This window comes from Mesoplodon bidens (genome assembly GCF_964165515.1).
Source record: "Mesoplodon bidens genome assembly, chromosome: 11".
Lineage (NCBI taxonomy): Eukaryota > Metazoa > Chordata > Mammalia > Artiodactyla > Ziphiidae > Mesoplodon > Mesoplodon bidens.
This window is the reverse complement of record NC_138167.1, coordinates 99,782,670-99,799,146: the sequence shown is the minus strand read 5'-3', so window position 1 is coordinate 99,799,146 and position 16,477 is coordinate 99,782,670. Positions and strand designations below refer to the sequence as shown.

The following is a 16,477-nucleotide window of genomic DNA, read 5'->3' as shown; positions in this document are numbered from 1 at the left end:
TCTGCCAATACAGCTGACTCTTGAACAACATGGGTTTGAAAGGCATGGTCCACTTTTGTTTTCTATAAATACAGTACTACATGGTCTGCAGTCCATTGAATCTGAGGATGTGGTACCCAAGACATGGAAGGCCAACTATGACACGTGAGCATCCATGGATTTTGGTGTCCACAATGGGTCCTGGAAACAATCCCTGCAGATACTGAGGGATGGGATGACCGTTTTGTCTCTGCCACCATAACACAGAAGAAGCCATAGACAACAGGTCAATGAATGGACAGGATTTGTTCAAGGGCTATAGTCTGCCGAGCCCTGAGCTTGATCATCTTTTAGCATCTCGGCATGCTTACTAATGTTCAGAAAGCTAATGAATAGCTAACAAAAAATAGAAAACGAAATGAAATTGCATATTTACTGAATAAACACGATTCCATCCAGGGGTTAATTTAGCTAGGTAAATCTTCTTTAATATTCTTACTTAATGCAAGAGAATGAACAGGTTGCATTGACTGAATTAAGAAAACAGGGATGCTCAGACACCAAAAGAACGTCCTGCAGTTCAGGACTTCTCAGATGCAAGCCTTGTTCCTGGTTTACCTATCTTCTCTAAACCATAATTCAGCTAAAATCTACTTCAAAGAAATCTATAATCTGTTCAATTCTAGAAGATTATCCAGAAAGTAAGGAGAGTTTTTGTGTTTGTGTCAGAAATAAGATCACAGCACTATGTGCTTTTCTATCAAAGTAAACTAAGAATGATTTAGAACTCAATTGAAATTGGAAAAAGAAAAAGCAACTTCCAACTGGCAACATCTAATCAGCTTTTTCCTGGATGTACCAATCCAACTACAGCATTAGATGTGTCCTGCTTGTCTGACTTCATGTTACTCTCTCCTACCACGCAACATTTCAGACCTTAGCCTCTCTCTCCACCAATAAAATCAGAATCACTCTTAAAAACCAAGATGGTATATCTACATGGATAACACTTATGAAAAGCAACTAGCTCAGATATATAGTAGGTGCTCAAAAAATCTTTGCTCTTTTCTAATGATAAAACCATACAAAACCAAGAAATAAATGAAAAACATTATCAGTTCATCAGAAGAGGGGAAAAAATGCTGGCATTTTTTCCAGCCTTAATTGTTCTGGTGCCTGTGGCCATGACCGTTTTAGCAAAACATATGCTGCACAGCTGCAGATGCAAACCTGATTACCTCTAAATTAATAACATGTAGGACGCAACACTTGCAGCTGTGAGAGAGAGCCAACGAGAACCCCAGTGCAATACAATCCCGTTCACATTTGTAACTGTTTATTTTATCATAAATATCTTTAAATAATCATAATAAAAATTCAATCCCTGGAGGTAAGGAAGCACAACAAAAGCAATCAAACTCACCACAGCCAGTTCTTTGCTCTTGACCGGCCACTTGGGGTTAATTGTCATCTGAGTCCCAGCTGGTTTTCTTTCTTGAGCCTCTGGCTCTGAGGATGTGGAATCTTTCAGCAGCTAAAGGGATCACAAAGGGGAGAATGCAAGTACCTTTCAGCGGTCAAGAAGCTAGCATTTCCAGCCTATACACCTCACGTCAAATACGGGAAGTTGTAGAAGAAAAATCACAGCTGGGAATTTCTGCAAAAGATTCATTTTTCAAGAGCAGAACTAATGTACCATTTAATGGGAGGACTGGGGAAGAGTGGCTGGGGAAGCTTTGGACAAAGTGCACAGATGCTTCCTTAAGACACAGTATTTCTCTTAACATGCAACAAGGGAAGGAAAAGAAGGAAGTCTGTAGGTAACTTAGGGTCTGAACAATCTTGGGTTTGGCCTGGATAGAGGCTAACACCTAAGTTATAAAGATCAGTCAGCAAATTCATCAATAATTCGCTTTGTTAAGTTCAAGTAATCCTGACGTTCCCCACCCTATGTAAGAACCTTCAAGGGACCTGGAAAACATATAGAGTCCCCACGTTTGACCGGGAAGCTTTAAGTCCATTTTTATTGGAGAAGCAAGATATGTTCTTATGAAATCAGGGAGGACCGAGTACTAACTGACTTGGTAAAGAACCTAAATGCTACAGGATGGGAAGAAAGAGGAGAGTAGTGGGCAAGTTATGACTTCACCTCTCCGTGTTCAGATTCCTCATCTGTAAAATGAATATAAGAATGCTCGCTGCATAGAGTTGTAAGTGTAATTGTAAAAGTGCCTGGCAGGGCTTCCCTGATGGCGCAGTGGTTGAGAGTCCGCCTGCCAATGCAGGGGACACAGGTTCGTGCCCCGGTCCGGGAAGATCCCACATGCCGCGGAGCGGCTGGGCCCGTGAGCCATGGCCACTGAGCCTGCGCGTCCGGAACCTGTACTCCGCAACGGGAGAGTCCACAACTGTGAGAGGCCCGTGTACCACAAAAAAAAAAAAAAAAAGTGCCTGGCACACAGTAGACCCACGAGCATCAGCTCAATCTGAATCTGAAGGAAATGTATGGAGGGTCTGGTAGGAAAGAACCTGAGGCTGTGAACATGACACTTGTATTTCGCAGCAAGGAAAACTGGGCCAAAAAACAGCAAAGAATTTGTGTTGGGCTATGTGTACCCTGAGGTTCAAGGGCAGCAGTGGTTGTGGAGCCGGGTGGTGGGGTCTGTAGTTGATGAAGGCAGAACTCACTGGTGGTGTTTGAGGTGGTGTGACAGAGACTACCAGCTCTTCGCCCGTCTTTATGGTCTCCTCACCTCCCTTGGCACAGGTAGGCTACCTTCCCAGATCCCCCTGCAGCCAGGTGTGGCCATGCAGTTGAGAACCAGCCAACAAAACATGGGTGGAAGTAATGTGTCCCACCTCAAGACCTAACCCATGAAAAGCTTTTACACGTATTCTTCCTTGCACTGTTCCTCTTCCAGCTGGCTTGGACGCAAGCCCAGGGGAGCTTTTAAAGTTATGTGTCAGAGATGCCAGAACGCTCAGGGACGTTGTGAAGCAGAACCCCACCTCCAATCTGGAAGCATCCAGCACTGTTACTGACAATTCTTTTTCATTGTGCTGATACATTTAGGGCTTTTTGTTACCATAGTTTAAAGTAACAATCCTAGCTAATCTAGCTAGAGAGCTGCATGGTGAGGGCCGGCCGTGCTTTAACAAAATGGCATACCTGGGATCAAAGAAAGAATAATAAAATAAGAACCAGCATTTATGGAGTAACTATTGAATGCTTTATATGATAATAATAATAATTTATACAATGTTTAATATGTGCCAGTAACTGTTCTAAGCACTTTATTTATATTACATATATTAACTAATTTTAGTTCTCTGAACTCTCTTAGCTGGACACTACCATTATCCACATTATCCATTTTTCACAGATGGATAAACTGAGGCATAAAGTATTTAAATAACTTGCCCAAGATCATATAGCTGTACATAGATCTCATTTGGTTCTTCTATCAATGAACCCTCTGAGGTAGGTATTATCATCCCCATTTTGCAGGTGAGAAGACTGAGACTGAGAAGACCAAAGTATATTCGGGGACACACTGCCAGCAAATTGGAGATGCTGGGCTTGGCACCCAGGAACTTCCAGAGCCCGTGTCCTTTCAACCTGCCTCTTTCCCCAGAGTCTGGGACTCAGGAAATCAGCTTGCTGTCTTCTTGAGAAGTGAAGAGGTTGGAGGAAGGACTTTATTTACACTTTATTGTCAGAGCTAATTATTCAGTGGGTTGATCTACCTCTCCATGTCTCATTAGACTCAGTACTGCCTTTCAGTAAGATAAATAACAAGCTTGAATTTCTCCAATCTGTGCAAATCACATACGCGTTACATTTCCTGAGGGGTATCCAAGGCTCCTTTTAGCTTCCTCCTATGAGAATGGCTGTGATCGAGACTGGGGGCCTCCTCAGGCAATGGATTAATAGAGAGATAGGTTGATTAACAAATCCTTTAGAAGCTACTTTATAATAAATTACACGTTGTTTTTTTCCAAAGAAAAATCGGTGCCAGCAACACAAAAGGATACCGCAGCCAGGCAGGAAAAAAATGTCCCGCAACAGCTGTCCGTCTGAAGGTGGCCAGAGACACTACAAGGCACCGGTGGGAGGTCTGTCTTCTACTCGGCCTCTTTTTCTACACCTTCACCTCCTCTCCTGCAGTCATCACTGTCCACCTATAGCCCCATCCTGTATCCTATATTTCAATTTCAGTCACACCGACGGAGTACATAGTAACCTGAATGCACTTCAACCTATCACTTCAACATTTGTATTTTATAAGATGTTTATCTATTTCTAATTCAGGGGCAAAATCGATGGTTTGCTATAAACTGAATTCCATATAGCCTTCTGACAGGTATAGAGCTAACTATCTGAAAAGCCTCTATGAGACCCTTCAAGTGACATTTATTTGCTTATTTATTTGTCAGTGAGTTCATTCCGTTTTTATTCACTCAAGTTTTTAGCACAGCCCTTAGCCCTTATCAAAGTTCCTAGCCAGTAGGAAAGATTCAATAAATGTTTGTTGAATAGCCAAAACAATAAAGTATTGATTAATATGTATTCAATGTGTATTGAATGAATATGAAAAATGAATAAATGAAAGGGGAGCAAGGTGATGGACTAGAACCACACAACAGTGGTTTTCTGACCCTCAAGTTCTCTCAAACACACACATGCACACACACACACCACACCACCACCACCACCACCCACAAACACAATTTCCTAAGGCTTGGCTCGGGAATAGCTACAAGAGAGCACTGCTTGGGGTAAGTGGTGACAAGAGCCACTAGGCCCTGTCACTAACTTCTTTCGGTAGCAGACAGATCAGGAATCCTCCCATCTCCTCCCCTCCCTGACCCGGGCAGGGGAGGGCTTCTTCCTGTGTCTCCCTGAGCCTCAAGTCACCTCCAATTCTCCTGTCGCTCAAGACATCCAGGCATAGATTTCACGATTTTACTGCACTTAAATCCCTTTCAGTTAATACTGAAAGCCTTGCTGGCCCTTACTCCTGTCATCTTAAATTAAATACTGCTACCTTGTCTCTTATCCTCACCTCTGGTAATGGAGTCTCTAACAAGGGGTTGTGAAAAGCCACTGTGTGAGTAACAGAGGTATTGTGGTGGCCTTCACAATCAAACTAACCATGTCCCACATAAATAACAATAGCAAGAGCGACAGGCAGTATGTATTAAGCCATTACCAGATGCTAGGTTTTATGTGCACCTCCTTGTTTAATCCTCCCAACAACTCTTGGAGGTATTATTATATTATTTTTATTCATTGTTATCCCTTTTTATAGATGAGGAAACTGAATCTTAGAGGCACTGAATTGCCCACAGTCACACAACAGGGAAGCTGGGACTAAAATCCATGAAATCTGACAACAAAGTAAATGTTCTTACTACCAATATACCAGTTATTCTTAATACGTCAATCATCTGGGATAGCAGAGTGAATATTAGAAAAACCCTGGTTTGAATCCTGATTGTGCCACTGTGTACTTTAGGCAAGTTCCTTGACTTCTCTGTTTCTTTATCTGTAAAGTTCAGATAAGCACTAATTTATAGGGGCTTCCCTGGAGGTGCAGTGGTTAAGAATCCACCTGTGAATGCAGGGGACACGGGCTCGATCCCTGGTCTGGGAGGATCCCACATGCCGCAGAGCAACTAAGCCCGTGCACCACAACTACTGAGCCTGCGCGCCACAACTACTGAGCCCACGTGTTGCAACTACTGAAGCCCGCGGGCTCTAGTGCCCGGGCTCCGCAACAAAGGAAGCTGCCTCAGTGAGAAGCCCGCGCACCGCCAACGAAGACCCAACGCAGCCAAAAATTTTAAAATAAAATAAAATTCAACTAAAAAAAAGAACTTTACAATGTACAGATTGATTGTGGGAATTAAACGAGGGAAAACACATGAAGCCTCTTACCATAGTGTCTGGCCCAGGAATGGATCAGTAAATATGTCCATGTTTTCCACCCCAGTTTGTAGCCCTCATCCAATGACTAGATGTCAAACTAAAACATGTTAAATCCTCTGTCTGTATCCCAAGAAAAGTAGATCACCTCAACCTGCTGGCCAGATAGAAAAGCAAATTTTTATATCGCAGGGGAAGCACAGAGCAGGTAGTCTTAACCAGACACCCTGCAGGAAAGCAGGCAGAGGGCACAGACGTCCCCCTCCCGGCTGGCTAGAGACCCCCCATTTAGAAATTCTTGTTCAGCTGGGCTCTCTCCCCCTTTTCAATTAGACAGAGGCGTTCTGTGTGAGAATCGTCAAAGCTACGGATTCCCCCAACAAAATGCATTGGTGCGCGATGTAGCAAAAGCTAATGCTTTTAGCCTCTTTACAAATATGGTCTAGAACAGGAAATGTTTCCTTTCTGCTTATGAAAGAGCCCAGGAATTTTGGTTAATGGAAGGTGCCACAGAAGCAGAGTCAAGAAAGATTACGTCCGATGGTAAAATAATTTAAACAGCTGATACCTAATACCTGGGTTTCAATCACTTGAGGTTTACGTAAAAGTAGGGTTTGTTCTGTTCTGCTTTGTTTTTCATCTTTTGACCCCTAGGTTTTTAACCTAGTCCAAAGAGCCAGCTGTCTCAATTCTTAATGTCCATATAGAAGTTTAGAAATAGGGTTAACACCTGCCAAAACACCGTATTGTTTCTTGGCTCAAGTACAGATAGCTTGTGAAATATGAGCTAATTTCAGGTAAGCAAATGCAAACAGAAATGTCAATGTACTCAAACCTCCCTTCCCTGGCGATATTCTTATTTAACTAAATTGATATTAAGAATTATCAGGGGTTTTTTAAGTTTTATGATAGAAGCGGTGATCACAAAATGTATGTATTCACAGTATTTATTAACCCAATACCCAGCATATGGTAAGCACTCACTAACCAGTTGCTACTTTGCTACAATACTTGCAAGAAGCACTAGAAGTAGTAATAATAATAGTAGTTATTAGTAGTCTATTTCCTATGTGTCAGGTGCCAAAATATATTTGTTTATGTACATTTATAATTCCAAAATAAGGCCTATCCATGAAACAGGAATTATCACTCCCATTTTACAGATAAGAAAACAACTGCAATAAAGTATCAAGTCTACTGAGTGGTACAGCTGAATATCAACTCGAGGCTTGTCTAATTCCAAAGCCCACGCATGCTTTGCTCTGTGAGACTAGATTGTGACCACCAGAAATCTGCCCTGGGTGGACGTCAGAGGGGGTCCAGGAACCCAGCCACCTTGGCTTCCATCCCCTTTTCTCATGTCCCTGCCTCCTCTCTTCTTTCCAACCTCAGGGAAATCTGGCAGAGAGATGGAACACGCTAGGCAAGGGTGTTTTGGAGGCTGCAGTTGGGGTTTAAACACGGCCCTGGGCAACGGAACACATGCATGTGCTTGGTTCAAGTTGGAATACCCTGGCATGGGGGATGCTGAGTCGACAGAAGCCAGGCAGGCACTTTCCTCTTTGCCGGCTCTAGAATGCTCCTCTTTGAAGCTCTTCTGCTGTGTTTACAGTTATGCCCTAATCATTAGCCGACAGGGACTTTGGGAGCACAGCGTTCTGGGAATACTTCCTGTCAGGGTTTTCCCAGCCTCTCTTTGGAATGCCTCTGCAATCCACTTGGTAACTCTGGGGGTGGTCCAGTGTGCCCAGAGGGACTCTGCCTTTTATGGCTCAAAAGGATCCCAGCACTCAACCTCAAAAATAGCTCAGGGCCTAAGGAGGCCTCACGGAAATGCTTTTTGCTTAAAAACAAGTCTGGCCTGGTATCTACAAGTCACACATAAAGAAGTCTTTTGCTACTTACTTTTTAAATTACACGTCACTATAGGGTATTAATCTGTATGCTTGTTTTGGCAGCTCTGAGAAATGGGACAGGCTACCAGGATTCCTCTATCTGCGTGAAGAACCCCTAAGCCTCCCAGGAGAAGCAGCAAAGGGACTTTGGTCTTGACGGTAAGACACCTAGGAGATTGGGACTAACCCTCCTGAGCAAAGAGGGTCAGAAGACGCTCTCCTGATGTCCTGGAAGAGCGGAGGAGGTAAGACAGGAGATGAACTGATGATCAGGGGCCACCCCGGGAGGGAAGGCAGCTCGGGGCAGGTCCTGCAAGAGGACCTATGATGAGACACCTGAATATCACGTTTGCTGTCAAATGACATCTGGCCCCGGCGCAGGGAAGCCTTTCTAAGGTCCTCAGTGGATGACTCAACTCCAGGAATCTCAAAAGGTCCTGGTGGCCACGGGAGGGACAAACTGAGACGCTATGACAGAGTCATGTTGATAATGGTTTCGACTGAAGGGTCAACACCAAGCATCCAACAAGCTGTCTAGACCTTCAAAGGAAAGGAGGCGAGAAGGGAAAGCTAAGTGGGTAGGGAGCCAAGCCAAACACCACTGTTGCCCAACCGAAGTTACCTCTGCCGTCAGGGGTATCCGGGGACATTCGGATTTCTTAACAGCACCACGACCCTCACGAGGACAAGGTCAGCTCCTCTCCCCTTCCTGTCGCCTGTGCTGACTCCCACCTGCAGCTCCCCACTGGGCCTCCGTCTTTTCTCAGCCATTTGTGACTCTGATTCTCCACTGAGCCTCATCTCCACCCCAGCCTCTTTCTTTGTTGGTGATGTGGTATCACACACGCCAGCTGCACCTGCTTGCTACCGAGGAGAACGGAGCTGCTCCGTTCCCGGAATCCTGGCCCTCTCAAGGCCCAGGCATTCCACGAGAGCAGCCTCCTTCTGGGAACTGCCCTGAGCACCCTCATGGTAAGTGGTCAGACGTGCGCCAGAGCTGATGGCGTGGAGTGGGCCGGGAGAGGCTCAGACTGTAGGCAGGAGTCAGAGGTGCGGTCCCCGTCCACACGGTAGGTGGACGGTCCAGACATCAAGGGCGAGGGCCTTGGAGAGAGCAGGCTGCAGGCAGACCAAGGTGTGGCGGAGTGGGGAGTACGGAGACACAACGCTTAGGAAGATGCTCTCTGTTGGGCAGCGCCGTCAGCTGCTCTAGAAGGTGCAGATAGAACAGGTGAAAATGGGGACGCGTCCTCACTACGCTTCCCGGCTCTTCGCCCGTCATCTTCTCTTGGCGAGAGCTGGGCTTTGCATCTCCACTCAGAATCTCTCCCCTTTCTGCTTCCCGGCAAAGCCTGTCCTGCTTTTCACATCTCTGCCCTTTCTATAACTTCTACACTCCTTGGAAAACTCATCCTCCTAGGAAAACGTCTTCCGCAACCCCCCACCTCCTCCCAAAGGGAGACGGAAGGGGTCCTTTAGGGCAAGCAGGTGGCTCTCAGACCTGGGGAGCAACATGTATTCCAAAGCCTTGCCTACGCCTTCAGCCTGCACACTGAGAGGCAGCTCTGATCCAAGGCTCCGTGCGGTCTCTAAAGGCAAATGAGACACAAAGCTGGAAGGAGAGGGCTCTGTGCTCCCACGCTGAGCCTCAGCACCCCTTCCGTGTGGGTCACTGCCTTCACCTCCCGGGCCCTGAGGGCTGGACCTGAACCCAGTAATGCCCAGGGACCCTGAAGGAGCTGGTGGAAACCGACCTCAGGGGTCTCCCAGTGACACCACTGGGGCTGGAGCACCTGCCTGTGGGTAGGGTGCAGTCAGATGAGAGCCAGAGAAGGAGGGGCTACAGGGCAGCATCACATCTGCGATGCCACAAAGACCCTCAAAGGGCTTATCTTCCTAGAAAGGGAGAAGCAAGAGGGCCAGAGGAGACTTTGACAAAGTCCCAAAAAAAAACCCCAAAAAACCTAATGAACTCAAGGGATGGTGAGACCCAGGTGAAGGCTGAGTGGTGAGTAGACCAGCTCTTGAGTCCCCATCCCCCTGCCTCGATTTGAGCTCCTTTCTGCTTGGATTCTGTGCCGGTGTCCTCACTCCATGGGCTGGACAGTCGTCCACCAGCCTTTCCGTTCACCGTGATTCATGTGTTTTCCTCGGTTATGGCCCAAGGTTGAGCCTCGGCAAGGTGGGGGTCTCTGGGATGACAAGGAAGTAATCCTTGTCGTTGTAGTTGGAAGACAAGTCATCCATTCCATTCCTTACAAAGGCATGTGTTTTCCTTGAATAAATGCTAAGTGAAACTAGTCTTTATGTCTTTTCCCATTGATCCACAACCTCATCATTCCATAAATAAAATGATGCCTTCAAAGCACACAGACTGCTTTGCAGGGTGGTCTGGGGAGAGAACATGCAAACTAGGGTATGGCATATGACAAGGCACTCTCCTCCAGAAAGTCACAGTGGCCGTGAAGCTGCCGTCTGCCAGGCCCCGCTCTCCCTGAGGAAGGTGAGCCCTGCTGGGCTTGGACTCCCCCATTGCTCTCACTCTGAAGGGCTGGAAGTTGTGGAAGGCTTAAGGGCCTCTGGAGTCTCCCAGATCTGCATCACTGACTTCTTTATATTTATTTATTTATTTTTGCAAAAAAAATTTTTTTTCTAAATTTATCTACTTATTTATTATTTTTGGCTGCGTTGGGTCTTCGTTGCTGTGCTCGGGCTTTCTCTAGTTGCAGCGAGCGGGGGCTACTCTTCGTTGCAGTGCGCGGGCTTCTCATTGCGGTGGTTTCTCTTGTTGCAGAGCACGGGCTCTAGGCACACGGGCTTCAGCAGTTGTGGCACACGGACTCAGTAGTTGTGGCTCACGGGCTCTAGAGCGCAGGCTCAGTAGCTGTGGCGCACGGGCCCAGCTGCCCCGCAGCATGTGGGATCTTCCTGGACCAGGATTTGAACCCTTATCCCCCCAACTGGCAGGAGGACTCCCAACCACTGCGCCATCAGGGAAGTCCCGTATCACTGTCTTCTGATCTTGGGGACTTACTTAACTTCCGTCAGCTTCTGTTTTCTTATCAGTAAAAGGGAGATAATACCTACACCTCATAGCACTGTTATGATAAAGAACCTGTCATAAAATAAATGCTCGTAAAATAGCAACTATTATTGTTCAATTTGTGTTACTCCCTCAATCATTATTCTCCCTGGTTACATTACTGAAGTCAAACGCAGCTCATTAGTGTGTTCAAAGTAATAGAAGATTCAGCTTAAACACATTTTCTGCCTACATCAAGTCATTCAGAAGCACCCATTTTCATTTCAGGCCATGGAGTAGAAAATAATTCTAGATCATGTGAGAATACATTCCAACCTTAGAGCGTAATCAGGTAGTTGGATCATTTAGTATCTGTCATCACTCCGATCAGTAGATCTCGCTGTACCATTGGGTTTTCATTGGATAGGAGTCGGAAGAGGTTGAGTTGAAGGCACGTTGGGCTGTCAAAACAACAAAACCCAAACCAGAACCCCCCAGAGTAGCGATGCCTTGTTGTAGTTTTCTTTTTCCCAAAGGAAGGAGCCGGGTAAAGCACAGAATAAAGACAGATGGTTTTGTAAGTTGTTAGAGATTTTTGCTGTCCGTGGTTCCAGGGATTGAAATGAAGAGGTCATGAGACAGGGATGCTCTTTAGCAGACACTGGAGACAAACTCTTCCTAGATGTTTTGCCTGAATAGACACAGGCTTCCCAGTGGGGAAAGAGGTCTTTGGTGTTGTATCTAAACTCGCTAGATGAACTGAAAAGAAACATTTTTTGATCTATGGGTACAGACTGTAAACCCCTTCCTTTCTTGTCTCTCTCAACGCAGAGAGGACATAAAAACTCTCTCTCTCTCTCTTCTTTATTTTGGTATAAAGTAGATATTAAGCATTAAGCACGAAAAAGGAAGAGCTAGTATGGGTTAATGACATACTTATCGATCACATTTAGTGATCATCTTCTACTGTGCAAAGTGCTTTCACGTATATTATTTATTTCAACCCTCACAATAGCTCTATGGGACAGGTTTCATTATTCCCATATGACAGGTGAGGAAGCTGAAGTTCAAAAACTCTAGGTGACTTGTGCAAAGTCACACAGTTTATGAGGGGCTAAGCTAAGAGTCAAACTCATGTCCTCCAAATGCAAAGTCTGTACTCTTTTCCAAAGGCAACTGAGGCAAAAATATCTAAGGATTATAAATATTATAGTTGAACGGGAGCAATTGAGACATCTTTACTTGAAAGATGAGGAAACTAAAGTCCTTACTATATATAAAATAAACAACAAGGTCCTACTATATAGCACAGGGAATTATATTCAATATCCTGTAATAAACCATGATGGAAAAGAATATGAAAAAGAATATACACATTCTTTCAACATTGTAAATCAACTATACTTCAATTTAAAAACAAAAACAAAAACAAAACAAAACACTGACATCCAGAGAGGCAAAAATCATCTAATTAGGCTCTCACAACTTGTTAGCAGCCAAGCCAAGCCTAGAGTCCAGGATTCCTTCTACTACTCTTTGCTGACCCTTGAAGAAACTCCCTTTTAAAGAATAAGAAACTCTCAGGGTAGAATAAACGCTAAGGTACTCCTCCTGTTTAGCATGAATAAAAAGCATTCATTTCTTCTTCTGTTTCCCTGATTTGGATCTTGTCACGGAATCTATGAACGGTGATAGACAGAGCTGGCTGCTGGAAAAGCACCACTGATGGAGACTAGCTTTAGAGCTCCAGATTCCTGAGAACCTTAGATCTTTCTTCTCTCTCTCCAATGTCAATATGACTCCGACATGAAGACACAGAAAGCAACTACATATTTCTGTTTTAAAAATCAGTTGTGGGCTTCCCTGGTGGCGCAGTGGTTGAGAGTCCGCCTGCCGATGCAGGGGACACGGGTTCGTGCCCCAGTCCAGGAGGATCCCACATGCCGCGGAGCGGCTGGGCCCGTGAGCCATGGCCGCTGAGCCTGCGCGTCCGGAGCCTGTGCTCCGCAACGGGAGAGACCACAACAGTGAGAGGCCCGCGTACCGCAAAAAAAAAAAAAAAAAAAATCAGTTGTGTTCTATTTAAATTGTTCAAATGTAAAAAAGAACCAAGTGAAAGAAAAAAAAAAAAAAGAACCAATTGAACACCATTAAAACAGTACCGTGTCTGAAATGAAAATGTTAAGACCTTAGTAAGAATGGTGAAAGTATGTAAAAGACTTTAAGCTAATATTTCTAAGCATCTTCCCATCTCTGTGAGAGGTCTATTTTCATTTTCATGCCAGCACATGGGCACATCAAACACAAAGGCAGTGGAGTTAGACTCCTGGATGACAATCCTGGTCCCACCATTGGCTGGTAAATGTCTCCAACTCTTAATCCTCAATTTCTCATCTACCAACTGGAAGGTGATGAGAACTATGGCAGAGACTGCTAGTTTCCTTCCCAATAACCACTCTCCTCTTGTCCTTTGCTCAGAGAACCCTGATTTTGTCTGGGATGGCAATGTGCCCAGCTGAAGGAATACACTTCCAGCCTTCCTTGCAACTTTGGACAGAAAATACGCAGTAATGGGAAGCCATCATATGGGGGTCCAACATGTCTCTGAAAAGAATTATTTATCTCCAAGGTGTTCCCTTCTGCTCTACGCCCAGTTCCTCTTGTTTCCCGTCTCGCACTCAGACACAGTGTCTGGAACTCCAGCAGCCATCCTGGACTGTGAGGATACAAGCCCTGTACACCAAAGATGGTGGACGAGAAAGGTAAAAGGAGCCTCTGGGTCCAAAACGTCACCATATCAGCTCTGCACAACCCACCTCCAGACGTCTTTCAGATAAAAGAGAAGTAAGTCTTTATCTTAATACACTTATTTGGAATCACCTGTTATACACAATCAAATCCAATGCTGATCTTTATAATAAATAAATAAAATAATCCATACGAAACATGTGGTATAGGACCTGGCATTTAGTAAGTACCCAATAAATGTTAGTTGCTGCTACTTCTATTACTAATACTCTATGAAGTACTATGACTAGTACTACACCAGCGATAGGATTATGTCTCATCTTCCGAAGCTTTGCTTCTGATGTAGGTTCCTGGAGAGCAAAGCTTACAACTTACTCTTACTTGTATCCCTGCAGGCCTGCCACTGTGCCCTGCACATAATTTTTTTTTAAAGCACCTTCTACTTACAGAAAAAGTAGTTTTAAGTTTATTTTTCAGTTAAATCTGCTGAGTAGAATGAGACTTATCAATATGATAAAACCTGAAGAAATAGTTCCAATTTTTATATAGGTGTCTGTATTTCCTAATTCTTATTTTAAAGTACATATTGTTTTATTTATATCTGAATTAGCAACCAGTTTTGTTAAAGTGTGCTATTAATAAAACATTAGCTTTTTTTACCAAAAAAAATGTGCAACAAAACCATGGAAAGTCTGGCCTCTGGCCCCCCAAACTGTCTTACATGCCCCATCACACACCTCGCACTGTCTCATTGTTGTTATTGTAGCCATTCTCTATGGAGCACTTGCTATGCACTTGGCACTAGCATAAGCACTTAGGTACCTTGCCTGAATTAATTGCTTATATCAATCCTGTGGGAGAGGTACGATTACCGCCATACACTACACTCCTTACTGTAAGGTTAGGATCTAGAAGGAAATAGTCTAATGACTTAGATTTTCAAACTCAAATCAAATTACAGAAAATGTTTCTTAAGAGCTTTGAGCCTATAGAAAACTCGCAGAAGTTTCACTTTATTCTGTGTTAATTTCCTTTTTCAGAGACCCACTTACAGAAGAAACAAAGTCTTCAAAAGAGAGAAGAAAGCTGAATTCTTCACTCCCCTTTTCCTCTAAAATATTTTCACTTTTTAAAACGTAGTGTTCTTCATCAAAGGTCCATAGGAACTTTACATCCTGAGAAAAACAGAAACTTTCATTGCTACTTGGGGAAAGCAAGAATTGAAGACGTTTTTTAGAAAAACGTCTTCATTTCCCCTCCATTTTCCTGCAAGATCTCTTCACTTCCCAGGCCTGCCTGGGTCCCCCTGCCTTGCCTATCAGGAGGGTGGAATCCTCTTGCCAACCCTTATAACTCACACCCTCCCATTTCAGATCTGATTCTTTCCATACTTCAAATTCACACTCTTTGTCTCTCATTCCTGTTCTGTTGGTCAATTTCTGCGCAATAAGTTTGAAGTAAGAGTTTTGATTTTATATGTCAAGTTAAAAGCATATAAATAAGAGGGTACCCTGATTATGATACCAACATCATCATGAATTTGTTTAGGGGCACCAAGAACCAGCTAATCCCACAAAAGCTGCTCTGAGTACCTATTTTATGCAGTCATTTGGTTCAACTGGATATTGTTTTTAAAGCCATGTTGAAATCAACGTGTTTTCCCAGGCTCTTGGAGTGCCCCGGTCAGGAATGCTGACAATCTGCTGTCAGAGAGAGGCTGTCAGCATCACCCCCTATCAAGCCCTCCCAGTCATCACTTGCATGAAGAACAAGCAGGCAACCCGCTGCCTTGTGACAAATGCTGTGACTCCGGAGCCAAGTGCTATGAATGAAGTCCTGTAAAAGGTCATTTTACGTAAGAGGAAATAATGACGTCACCCGGGGTGCACACGTAATTTTGAATTAAAAACCTGTTTACTGGATTCTGGAGTACATACACTTATGAGGGATCCCTCTCCTTTTTTTCTCCCCTGTCATCTCATTAAAGGTTACAAATTCTGAAATCTTGTCCAAGTTGTCTAGTTTGGGATATTTCATGTCCTAGGTAGGTCGTAAACTGTTATTTATGATGGAATTCTGGGCTGTGTTAATTACATTCACCTAATTCCCTGGAAGAGCAGCAACAAGTTTTACCACCCGACCTGTCAGCATTTCATGGATACCTGTGGATCTATTACCTTCCATAAACGTTTTTCAGGAAATATTTCTCCTGACACCTACACAGAGAAGCTAGAAAAGCCAGTGAGCTATTTCCTCAAGTAACCGTATAAACATTCAAGTCATTTCAACTTTTCAGCTCCCGAGATAATTTCAAGACCTGGGGGGTATGTGGAGGTGACTAGTAACACCAGAAACATTCCATGAATATTTTAGGAGCCAGGTGATAAAATAAACTGCAAGCAGTTTTTTAGCCCAGGTTCTAAATAAATGATTTTCAAAAATTTTTTGAAAAAGACTATATTCTAACAACTGTATTTTAAAATATGCCCATTTCAAAACATTGCTTTCTTTTGTGAATTTTCTTCCTGCTTAAGGTTTCTTTTAACCCACGTGGATTATATTTGGAAAGACTAAGTCACAAAGCACGTTTTAAAACCGTAGAATTGGGCTTCCCTGGTGGCGCAGTGGTTAAGAATCCATCTGCCAATGCAGGGGACACGGGTTCAAGCCCCGGTCCGGGAAGATCCCACATGCCGTGCAGCAACTAAGCCCGTATGCCACCACTACTGAGCCTGCGAGCCACCACTACTGAGCCTGCGAGCCACAACTACTGAGCCTGTGCACCACAACTACTGAAGCCCCTGTGCCTAGAGCCCGTGCTCCGCAACAAGAAGCCACCACAGTGAGAAGCCCGCGCACCACAATGAAGAGCAGCCCCCGCTCGCCGCAACTAGAGAAAGCCCG

At 44.4% G+C, this 16,477-nt stretch overlaps 1 long non-coding RNA gene across 3 annotated transcripts; it reads left to right on the top strand.

Annotated features, from left to right (window-relative positions):
• The first annotated feature begins 7,647 nt into the window (after window positions 1–7,647).
• On the top strand, window positions 7,648–15,557 carry LOC308625041. 3 transcript variants are annotated; one of them, XR_014017040.1, is made up of 4 exons: window positions 7,648–7,772; window positions 7,867–8,775; window positions 13,455–13,669; window positions 14,614–15,557. It is a non-coding gene; the product is annotated as an uncharacterized lncRNA (long non-coding RNA). The 3 variants fall into 3 exon arrangements; XR_014017041.1 differs by having other exon boundaries at window positions 13,304–13,669; XR_014017042.1 differs by having other exon boundaries at window positions 7,651–7,772; window positions 7,867–8,048; window positions 13,304–13,669.
• The last annotated feature ends 920 nt before the right edge of the window (window positions 15,558–16,477 follow it).